The sequence below is a fragment of the Papio anubis genome, chromosome 4 (assembly GCF_008728515.1).
Source record: "Papio anubis isolate 15944 chromosome 4, Panubis1.0, whole genome shotgun sequence".
NCBI classification, from domain to species: domain Eukaryota; kingdom Metazoa; phylum Chordata; class Mammalia; order Primates; family Cercopithecidae; genus Papio; species Papio anubis.
In genome coordinates, this window is record NC_044979.1 from 97,331,956 (window position 1) to 97,344,242 (window position 12,287).

The 12,287-nt window shown below is 42.5% G+C and overlaps 1 pseudogene; it reads right to left on the bottom strand.

Moving 5' to 3' along the window:
- Positions 1–1,321: 1,321 nt before the first annotated feature.
- Positions 1,322–11,982, bottom strand: LOC103882946 (annotated as a pseudogene).
- Positions 11,983–12,287: the final 305 nt, after the last annotated feature.

Genomic DNA, 12,287 nt, shown 5'->3' on the forward strand with positions numbered 1-12,287 from the left:
TGGCTTATGCCTGTAATCCCAGAACTTTGGGAGGTCAAGGTGGGCAGATCACCTGAGGTCAGGAGTTCGAGACCAGCCTGCCCAACATGGCAAAACCCCGTCTCTACTAAAAATACAAAAATTAGCCGAACGTGGTGGCATGCGCCTGTAATTCCAGCTACTTGGGAGGCTGAGGCAGGAGAATTGCTTGAACCTGGGAGGCGGAGGTTGCAGTGAACTGAGATTCTGCCATTGCACTCCAGCCTGGGCAACAAGAGCGAAAAACTATCTCAAACAGACAAACAAACAAAACAACCAATTAGCCAATCTACTTAACTTTATTGGTCTTTCAGTTTTCTGTGAGTAAAATGAAACTTTTGTGGCTACAGTGGATTTAGAGAAGACACAGGATGTTACACAGGAAATATGCAACTTCTATTCATCTTATTTTGATGGAGAGGAGAGGCTGGGTGCCCTACATGCCTTTTGTATTTCACTTGGGCTGCAATAACGTGTCCAGATCCAAAGGCCAAAGCTGCATTTTTTTTTTGAGACAGGGCCTCACTCTGTCCCCCAGGTTGGAGTGCGGTGTTGTGATCAAGGCTCACTGCAGCCTTGGCATCCTGGGCTCAAGAGATCCTCCTACCTCAGCCTCCCACCTCAGCCTCCCCAGCAGCTGGGACTACAGGTCCATATCCAGTTATTATTATTATTATTTTTTCTTTCTTTCTTCCTTTTTTTTTTTGGTAGCAGTGGGGTCTTGCTGTGTTCTCTAGGCTAGTCTTAAATTCCTGGGCTCAGGTGATCAATCTTCCCACCTTGGCCTCCCAAAGTGGTGGCCCCAAAGCTGCATTTCTTAATGGCCAGTCTAGGAACTTCAGTGGAAGTGGACATTTCAGTTGTACATCTCTGGGGTCAGCAACTGAAGTTAGTGAAATGCAAATATTGAGAAAAACAGGGCAATCGGGCATACTTTCACCTAGATGTTACCCCTCTAAACTACCAGGAAGGAAGTGCAAAGGAGGAGTTGCAAGCTCAGGTTGCAGACTCGAAGATAAACTTGCATGTTGACTTAAGTGTGCCTTAGGGGAAAAAACATTTAGAGAGCCCCGCCAGTTTCTTATCTAGATGGCCAGAACTGGCCAGGTGCCTTTGGGAATTAGGATTAAGATCAGAGATAGTCTTTGGGGATAGTGGTGACTGTGGAAGAAATATATACAAAAATAGTCTGGCAGTTCCAAAGATAATTTTTTAAATTCCAGGAAAGTGCTCTTAGCCCTAACTGAATAGGTCTGCTGCTATCATGATATCCCTGCAAAAGAGCCAATAATTCTACTTCCTGCAGAGAAAAAAGGTCATTTTATTTTTTTGAAGAAATAGATTTAATTCAATGCATATATAGTAATTCTTGAACTAACAGAGCCATCTTGATAAGGATGTCTTCTCCGTGATGCCACAGGCAGAGGCTTGTATTAGTTGAGAGGTCTGCATTAGATCAAAGGAGATAAAGAGGGAAGAGAAGAAAGAAAGGGAGAGTTGAATATAACCACAAATCTTGGTAAATCACTCAAGTTGTAAAGCCAACTATTGGAAACAGGAATCATTGCTTAGGTCATGGAGACCCACACTTGGATTTGAGCTCATGCTGTTAAGTATACAAGGTCCAAATCACTTGGAGGTAGCCTACGGGAAAGTCACTGATCATACTCCTACACTGGAAACTCTATCTCAGATCTGATACTCTTTTAATAAATTAGTTAATTGGAATTATGATTTTGATCTGGTAAAAATTTTACTCTTATTTCATCTTATGTCACATTTTAGCAAGATGTGACAAGAGATCCTCAACTAATTTCACTGTACTTTCCCAATCAGGCTTGGATACAGGCATGTGGGTATACACAAGGGGGAATGCAGAAGTGTAGATGACTTCACGTGACTATCTGAGGGTGGACACTTAATGGAATACTCCATGCTTGTATGTTACAGGATGGCCTCTCTTTGGTTGAAGAGGATGAAATGGGAGGTTTACACTGATCTGGCAAGCCACAGAGGGAAGTTCTGGTTTTGTTTGTGGCTTGGGCTTATTTCCTGGACTACTCATGTGAAAGCATGTGTCACCCACAACTCAGACTTTTAATTTCTAAAACTTTACATTTCACATAACCTTTCTACAGTTAACTGATATTCAAGTTCTCTCTCCACAACCTCTCTCTCCAAAATTCTACTAAGGAACACTCTTCAAATTGGAGTCTCCACCTGATTAGATGAGTTTCATAAAACTTCTTTTTTTTTTTTTTTTTTGACCAACTCTGTTACCCAGGCTGGAGTGCAGTGGCATGATCATAGCTCACTACAGCCTCAACCTCCTGGGCTCAAGTGATCCTCCTGCCTCAACCTCCTGAGTGTGTGGGACTACAGGCACTTGCCACCATGCCAAGCTTTATAAAAGTTTTTAAAGTTTATTAGTAGCCTTTCCAGAGGCAGTTTCAGCTGATGGGTAGTTGAGACTTTGGTAAAGAAGTGATTGTTGTGAATTGAACTGAATGCAACTTTAACATAGTATATTTTTGGATGTGTGGTATAGGTTTGTCTAGTAGTGGAATGGTACTTTTACACCAATGATGATTTCGAGATAGATTTCTATCTTCAACGATCACCTGTGGACCCCTTAATTTTTCTCATTACCTGTGAAGTTAAGTCCCAATGACATAAAGAGTTAGTTTGGTTCTTTTCCCACAATGTAATTCTTAGACAAATTGTACCCAAGAAATTACCTTGACATAGATCATGTTTGAATGCTTTTTGGAGTGCTGCCTGTTGATGGACGATCACGTTGGTTAAAGGAAGTTGCCTTGGCTATTGGCTAATGGATGTGGCCCAGAACAAATTCTGTGCTGTATTCCTTTCTTCCTTCAAAGTCGGTTATTCCAATTTCAGGACAAAGCAATACATCCTTGGGAGAAGGGGTGTCTGAAATAAGCGCTCTGCCTTCATTTCCATTTCATTCTTCAGGACGTCTCCCTTCCCATCACACTGAGTCATGAAATACGAGTCATAGTGAATGGCACAGAGGCCTGAAAATGCTGTATGGATGGAGTGAGGATACTTGATTTAGACAATTTTATCAGTTACTTAGCACAGTAGGTCAATGTATATATGTTGATTTTCTGAAAGATGAAAAATTAAGCTTCTTCAGTCTTATCTCAGAGGAAAATGGGAAAATGATCTCAGAAGCCAAAAATAAGCCAAAGTAAAATGACATTCATGTAAGAGTGCACAATGGCTTTCAAAGAGTTAGATCTTCAAAGGACATTTTATTTCCACTATGGATTTTTTTTTTTTTTGAGACGGAGTTTTGCTCTTTGGCCTAGGTTGGAGTGCAGTGGCGCAATCTTGGCTCACTGCAACCTCCGCCTTCCGGTTTCAAGTGACTCTCCTGCCTCAGCCTCCTGAGTAGTTGGAATTACAGGCGCCTGCCACCACACCTGGCTAATGTTTGTATTTTTAGTAGAGATGGGGTTTCACCATATTGGCCAGGCTGGTCTCGATCTCTTGACCTCATGATCCGCCCGTCTCGGCCTCCCAAAGTGCTGGGGTTACAGGCTTGAGCCACCGTGCCTGGCCTGATTCTGGAATTTAAATGGAAAGGAAAAGGAACTAGAAGAACCAAAGAAATTATGAAAAAAAAGTTGGAGGAAACACATTATCCGATTTAAGACTTACTATAAGCGACAGTAATCAAGACAGTATGGTATTAGAAAGAAATAGACAATAGACCAATGAAACAGAACAGACAGTCCCTGAATAGTACCACCCAAATATGGCCAACTGACTTTTGACAAAGGTGCAAATGAAGAAAGGACAGTCCTTTCAACAACTAGTGTTAGAATAATTGGACATCCTTATGCCAAAAACAAAAAAACCCAAAAAACTGCAAACTAAACCTCACATCTTATTTGAGGTAAAACTTACCTCAAAATATACAAAATATAAAACATGAAAATACAAAACTTTTTTTTTTTTTCCTTGAGACAGAGTCTCGGTCTGTTGCCAAGGCTGGAGTGCAGTGGCGCGATCTTGGCTCACTGCAACCTGCACCTCCCGGGTTCAAGCAATTCTCTGCCTCAGCCTCCCGAGTAGCTGGGATTACAAGTGCCCACCACCACGCCTAGCTAATTTTTTGTATTTTTAGTAGAGACGGGGTTTCACCATCTTGGCCAGGCTGGTCTTGAACTCCTGACCTCGTGATCCACCCACCTCGGCCTCCCAAAGTGCTGGGATTACAGGCTCATGCCCGGCTGAAAGTACAAAACTTTTAGAAGAAAATGTGGAAGAAAACCATTGTGACCTGGGTTTAGGGCAAAGAATTCTTAGACACGACACCAAAAGCACATTCATAAAATAAAAAATTGACATAAAATTAGAAAAAAAAATTGGACTTATCAAATTTTAAAACATTTGCTCTGAAAAAGACACTATTAAGAAAATGAGATGGATTGGACAGATGTTGGTCAATGGATTAAAACAATAAATAGAACAAAATGAAAAGACAACCTACAGGCTAGGGGAGAAAATATTTGCAAATCACAAATATCCAACAATGAATTTGTGTTCAGAATATACGAAGAACTGTGGCCTAGGCATAGTGGTTCACACTCGTAATCCCACCACTTTGGGAGGCCAAGGTGGAAAGATCACTTGAGGCCAGGAGTTCAAGACCAACCTGGTCAACATGGCAAGACTCCGTCTCTACAAAAAAAAATTTTTTTAAGTTGCCAGGCATGGTGACACACATCTGTAGTCCCAGCTACTTGGGAGGCTAAGTTGGAAGAATCGCACGAGCCCAGGAGTTTAAGGCTGCAGTGAGCTATGATTGCACCATTGCACTCCAGCCTGGGTGACAGAGTGAAACCCTGTCTCTAAAAATTTTAAAAAAATAAAAAATAAAATTAAAATTTTTTTTTTTTTTTTTTTTTTTTTGAGACGGAGTCTCAGTCTGTCGCCCAGGCTGGAATGCAGTGGCGTGATCTCGGCTCACTGCAAGCTCGGCCTCCCAGGTTCATGCCATTCTCCTGCCTCAGCCTCCCGAGCAGCTGGGACTACAGGCGCCCACCACCACGGCCGGCTAATTTTTTGTATTTTTAGTAGAGACAGGGTTTCACTGTGTTAGCCAAGATGGTCTCGATCTCCTGACCTCGTGATCCACCCGCCTCAGCCTCCCAAAGTGCTAGGATTACAGGCGTGAGCCACCGCACCCGGCCTAAAATGTATTTTTTAAAGGACTCGAACAGATACAGCACCAAAAAGGATATACTAGTGGCAAATAAACGCAGGAAAAGGTTTTTAACATCATTAGCCATTAGTGATACATAGATTAAAACCATAGTGAGATACCACTATATACCTACTAGAATGGCTAAAATATTTTTAAAATTATTTTTAACTGATAATATCAAATGCTGGTGAGGATGTGGATCAACTGGAACTTTCATACATTGCTGGGAGGAATTCAAAATTATATAGAAATTCTGGAAATAGTTTGGCAGTTTCTAATAAAGCTAAATATACACTAACCATAGGCCCTGCAATCTAACACCTAAGTATTTACTAGAGATGAAAACTTAAGTTCACATAAAAATCTGTACATGTTTATAGCAGCCCTTTTCATAATCATCAAAAACTAGAAAAAACCCAAGTGTGCTTCAATAGGTAAATGGAGAAACAAACTATGGTACATTCGTCAGTGGAATACTACTCAGCAATCAAAAGAAATGAACCACTGTTACACACGACTTGGATAAATCTCAAATTCATTATGCTGACTGCAAGAAATCCCTGGCCTCAGTTTCCTCCTCTATAAAAATGTGGGCCTCAAGAAGGTCTCTTCCTGGCCAGGTGCAGTAGCCCACACCTGTAATCCCAGCACTTTGGGAGGCCGAGGTGGGTAGATCACCTGAGCTCAGGAGTTTGAGACCAGCCTGGCCAACATGGCAAAACCCTGTCCCTACTAAAAATACAAAAATTAGCCGGGCATGGTGGCACGCACCTGTAGTCCCAGCTACTGGAAGACTGAAGCAGGAGGATCGCTTGAACTCAGGAGGTGGAGGTTGTGGTAAGCCACGATCGTCCCACTGCACTCCAGCCTGGGTGACAGAGTAAGACTCTGTCTCAAAAAAAAAAAAAAAAAAAAAAGGAAAGTCCCTTCCAGTTCCATGTTCACAGATTTATGATCCAAATCAGCTATACTCTGAGAAGGGAGCTGCAAGTTCAGTCTGGAACCTTCTGAGACTCCCAAAACTGTAGAAAGCTCTCAACTGTCTACTCAAAGTCAGGCCAGTTTGTGGTCCAGGTACAGTCTGGACACATGGAGTCTGGACACATGGTGTGGGGCAGGATGGGGCCAGCATGGGTAGGGAGAGTGAATCCAGGGCTGCTCTCTATTGTGGGGAGTCTTCTAAAGCTCTCCTATAACAGAGGATAACTCATTTAAGGCTAGGGCTTTGCAAACAATGGGTTTACTAATCTGACTCCTCTAAGGAGTAAGAAATGCAGCTGGTTACAACCAGCATGCTTTGTAAAGAAATGGAATTAAATGGAATAGAGGAGAAACCATCAGAGTGTGTAAGTAAGTGTAAATATTATTTCAGCAAGCTTTTGTCTGGGGAGGAGGTTGTCATGTAAAACACTTGAAAGCATTGAAACATTTGAAAACTCGTGAATATGTGGAGGGAGCAGGGTAGGAAGAGGTGTCTTTCCAGGCCAGAAATACCGCTGGGAGATGGTGAGAAACAGACCTGAATTAGAAGTGATCCCATGGGCCGGGCGCGGTGGCTCAAACCTATAATCCCAGCACTTTGGGAGGCCAAGACGGGCGGATCACGAGGTCAGGAGATCGAGACCATCCTGGCTAACACGGTGAAACCCCGTCTCTACTAAAAAATACAAAAAAAACCTAGCCGGGCGAGGTGGCGGGCGCCTGTAGTCCCAGCTACTGGGGAGGCTGAGGCAGGAGAATGGCGTAAGCCCGGAAGGCAGAGCTTGCAGTGAGCTGAGATCCGGCCACTGCACTCCAGCCTGGGCTACAGAGCAAGACTCCGTCTCAAAAAAAAAAAAAAAAAAAGAAGTGATCCCATGATCCAAATCCCCAACCTGCAAATGATCTGAGAATCCTTTTAAAAAGGTAGGAGAAGGGCTCTCATTCCCAGAAAACTGTCCTGGCCTCTTCCCTGAGCGCCCTGGGCACTGGCCCATGCAACAGCTTGGGTTTTCTGTGTGTGTGGTTTTTTTTGTTTTTTTTTGAGACAGAGTCTCACTCTGTTGCCCAGGCTGGAGTGCAGTGGCATGATCTTGGCTCACTGTAACCTCCACTTCCCAGGTTCAAGCGATTCTCCCGTCTCAGTTTCCCAAGTAGGTGGGATTACAGGCGTGCACCACCACACCCAGCTAATTTTTTGTATTTTTAGTAGAGACAGGGTTTCACCATTTCAGCCAGGCTGGTTTCGAACTCCTGACCTCAAGTGATCTGTCCGCCTCGGCCTCCCAAAGTGCTGGGATTACAGGCGTGAGCCACCACACCCCAGCCTCTAGTATGTTATAAGCACTCATCAGTATACAAAGGGTTGATGTAACTTGACTTAATTTTCTGCAGTTGGTGTGGCCATGAAAAAGCTCTATTAAAAGGAATTGTGTTTTAATCATACTCTACTAATGATTTTGGTTATAATTTTGGAAATCTTTTTTTTTGAGATGGAGTCTCGCTCTTGTCACCCAGGCTGGAGTGCAGTGGCAAGATCTCGGCTCACTGCAACCTCTGCCTCCTGGGTTCAAGCTATTCTCCTGCCTCAGCCTTCTGAGGAACTGGGATTACAGGCGACCACCACCACACCCAGCTAATTTTTGTACTTTCAGTAGAGACAGGGTTTCACCATGTTGGCCAGACTGGTCTTGAACTCCTGACCTCAAGTGATCCGCCTGCCTCAGCCTCCCAAAGTGCTAGGATTACAGGTGTGAGCCACCGCGCCCGGCCTGGAAATATTTTCTTATATAAACTATTTTGATCTAACACATAATTGGAAATCTAGCTTTAGAATTCTAGTATTCATGTCAAGCAACATTATTTATGCTTGGTCTCTGTGCAATTATTTCTCTTACTGTCTCTTCAAAGAAGCTGATCAAATGAACAATCATCCTATATGATTTTCAATCCCCATTAAATACAACACTCACCGATGAACCCATTGAGAATTCCATAGCATGTGAAACACTAGTTTATGCTATTGCACTATAGAATAATTTGAACTCCTCAGCTGGGAGAACAGTAGGAACATTTTTTTAAAAAACAGCTCAGAATGAAGTAGAGCCAGTTTCATAGGAAGTGGGGTTGCTCACTCAGTAATAAAAGAGGCAGCCTGATGTAGGGGAAAAGATTTAGACTTTGAAACCAGGCAAACCAGAGTTCAAATCCCCTATCACCATGTACTGGCTGTGTGTGAAAATCAGCCTCCTAAACCTCAGGGTCTTCCTTGAGGAAGAATACTTACCTAGCTCCTGAATAGGAATGTAAAGCTGATAGCAATACTACAAACTTCCTGCCTACCCCAAAGACTGAGTAATTACTAACACACATCCTTCAAACAATTCCCTTACCTGAAGATAAGGCAGGAAGCTTTGAAGTGCAGACTTTATCAGCAGGGATTACCTCCCCTGCAGGCGATGTATACATAAAATCTATTTGGAGTGAGAATTGCAAATTGTGTCACTAAAATCCTGTTTGAAACATTTTGAATCTTGGAAATATCAAGGCTATGCAAAGCACAGTGGCTGGCGCCAAGATGGTGCGGTGAGTTGTTCAGTTAAAAAAAAAAAAAACAAAAAAAAAACACGGGACCAGAAACAGTGGCTCATGTCTGTAATCCCGTCACTTTGGGAGGCCGAGTTGGGCAGATCGACTGAGGTCGGGAGTTCAAAACCTGACACGGTGAAACCCCGTCTCTACTAAAAAATACAAAACACTAGCCGGGCGAGGTGGTCCCAGCTACTCGGGAGGCTGAGGCAGGAGAATGGCATAAACCCGGGAGGCAGAGCTTGCAGTGAGCTGAGATCCGGCCACTGCACTCCAGCCTGACTCCATCTGACAGAGCAGACTCCATCTCAAAAAAAAAAAATAAATAAATAAATAAAAATAAAAATAAAAATAAATACCAGAATCAGCTTATTATTTTAAAAAGTATTTCTGGCATTTTGATTGGAAATGCATTAAATCTTATTTTTATTTATTTATTTTATTAATATTATTGTTATTTTTGAGACAGTCTGTCTCTGTTCCCAGGCTGGAGTGCAGTGGCATGATCTCAGCTCACTGCAACCCCCGCCTCCTGGGTTCAAGCAATTCTCCTGCCTCAGCCTCCCAAGTAACTGGGATTACAGGCACATGCTACCATGCCCGGCTAATTTTTGTATTATTATTATTATTATTGGGATGGGATTTTGCTCTTGTTGCCTAGGCTAGAGTGCAATGGCATGATCTCAGCTCACTGCAACCTCTGCCTCCCGGGTTCAAGCGATTCTCCTGCCTCAGCCATCCTAGTAGCTGGGATTACAGGCATGCGCCACCATGTCCAGCTAATTTTGTATTTTTAGTAGAGACGGGATTTCTCCATGTTGGTCAGGCTGGTCTCGAACTCCCGACCTCAGGTGATCCACCCACCTTGGCCTCCCAAAGTGTTGGGATTACAGGCGTGAGCCACTGTGCCTGGCCAATTTTTGTATTTTTAGTAGAGATGGAGTTTTGCCGTGTTGGCCAGGCTGGTCTCGAACTCCTCCTGATTGACCTCAGGCGATCTGCCTGCCTTGGTCTCCCAAAGTGCTGGGATTACAAGTGTGAGCCACTGTGCCTGCCCAGAAATGCATTAAATCTATAACTATCTTTGGAAAAAATAACATCTTTATTATAATGAATCTTTCTTTCTTTCTTTCTTTTTTTTTGAGACAGAGTCTTGCTCTCTCGCCCAGGTTGGAGTGCAATGGTGCAGTCTAGGCTCACTGCAATCTCTGCCTCCTGGGTTCAAGCCATTCTCCTGCCTCAGCCTCCAGAGTAGTTGGGACTACAGGCACGTGCCACCACACCTGGCTAATTTTTTTTTGCATTTTTAGTAGAGATGGGGTTTCACCATGTTAGCCAGGCTGGTCTCAAACCCCTGACCTCATGATCTGCCTGCCTTGGCCTCCCAAAGTGCTGGGATTACAGGCGTGAGCCACTGTGCCTGGCCCATATTGAATCTTCTAATTGGTTGGAAAGGCATATGTCTTCATTTATCTAGGTTTTCTTTGATTTCTGTCATCAACGTTATATTGTACATAGGATACAGATACTGTACTTATTTTGTTAGATTTATGCCATTAAATATCATTTATATCGTATATATGTATATGTATTTCATTTTAAAAACTATTATAAATGTTATTTAAATTTCTCATTTCCAAATGTATATTACTAGTGTATAGAAATACTATTGATCTTTGTCTATTAACTTTGTAACCTTGCCAAATTAAATTATGTCTTGAAATTTGTTTTTCAATACAAATTCCTTGAGATTTTCTACACAATCACATAATCTGAGAATAGGGACTCTTTTTATATCTTTTCCCCCAATCTATATGACTTTTATTCCTTTTTCTCATGATATTGCACTGGCTGGGAGTTCAATGTGACTTGGAATAGGTGTGGTAGAAGTACACATTATTGCCTTGTTTCTAGTCTTAGAGGAAAAACATTCAGTCTTTCACTATTGAGTGATATCATGTCACTTGTATAGTCACATATAAGTAATATGTAATATATTATTACCTGTAGGTTTTTTGAAGATGCCCTTTATCAGTTTGAGAAAGTTCCCTTCTTTTCCAGTTTGCTGAGGGTTTTACCATAAATATATGTTGAATTTTGCCAAATGCTTCTTCTGCATCAGTTATTATGTTCCTATGTTTTTTCTTCTTTAGACTTTTTTTTTTTTCCTCAGCCAGCTGTGCTTTATTGACAATGGGCCACTCAGGCCTTGACTAGGTACTTCTGCAGCAGGTACAGCCTCTCCTTCCGTTGCTGCTGCTTGGTCTTCTGGTTCCATCTGTGCTTGTTGAACCGGCGGCACATGGCGTGTGTCTTCTTAGGCCACAGGTTCAGGGGCTTATACTTCTTGCCCTTGTAGAATTTCTTGAAGTTTTCTTTCTGAGTCTGGTTAATAAACGTGAGAACACGTCCAATTTGCGGACGACTCAGGTCTTAGAGAGCTTGGAGGCCGCACCGTCTGTCACTTTGGCGACGCTCAGCTGGGACAGCTCCACCTTCAGGTCGTGCAACTGTTTCAGCAGCTGCTCCTTCCGGTGAAGGTTTCGAGCCTTGATCTTGGCCATTGCTGCATAGGCTGCCGCCGCCGCCGCCGCCGCCGCCGCCGCCGCCGCCGCCGCCTGCTCTGAAGGAAAGAGCTAGACTATTAATATGGTGGATTACATTTTTAAAATTGTAGACTATTAAGTCAGCCTTGTATTGCTGGGACAAACTGTTTAGTCATGTATTATTCTTTTTATATATTCCTGGATTTGATTTACTAACATTTTATTGAGGATATTTTGCATCTATGTTGGTTACAATACTGGTCTATAATTTTCTTACTGTCTTTGTATGATTTTGTTAGCAAAATCATAAAGTAGGTTGAGAAGTATTCCTCCTCTTCTAGTTTCTGACAAAGATTATGTAGAATTTGTATTTTTTTAAAATTTTATTTTCTTTATTTACTTTTTAGACAGTCTCATGCTGTCACCCAGGCTGGAGTACAGTGGCAAAATGGAGCCCTCCACCTCCTGGGCTAGTGATCCTCCCACCTTAGCCTCCTGAAGACCTAGGCCCACAGATGTATGCCACCGAGCCCAGCTAATTTTTAAATTTCTTGTAGGGATGAGATCTCTCGCTTTGTTGCCTAGGCTGGTCTTGAACTCCGGGGCTCAAGCGATCTTCTTGCCTCAGCCTCCCGGTATTGGTATTACAGGCATGAGTCTCTGCAATTGGCCTTGTTTTTTTCCTTAAATGTTAGGTAGAATTTACCAGTGAATCCATACAGACCTGGAGACTTCTTCTATAAAATGCTTTTCAACTGCTGATTCAATTTCTTTAATAAATATAGGACTATTCAGAGTGTCTGTTTCATCTTAGATGAACTTCATTATTTTTGGTTTGAGGAATTATTCTATTTCATCTAAGTTGTGGAATTTATGTGTATTGAGTCATTCATTACATTCCTTTATTATCCTTTTAA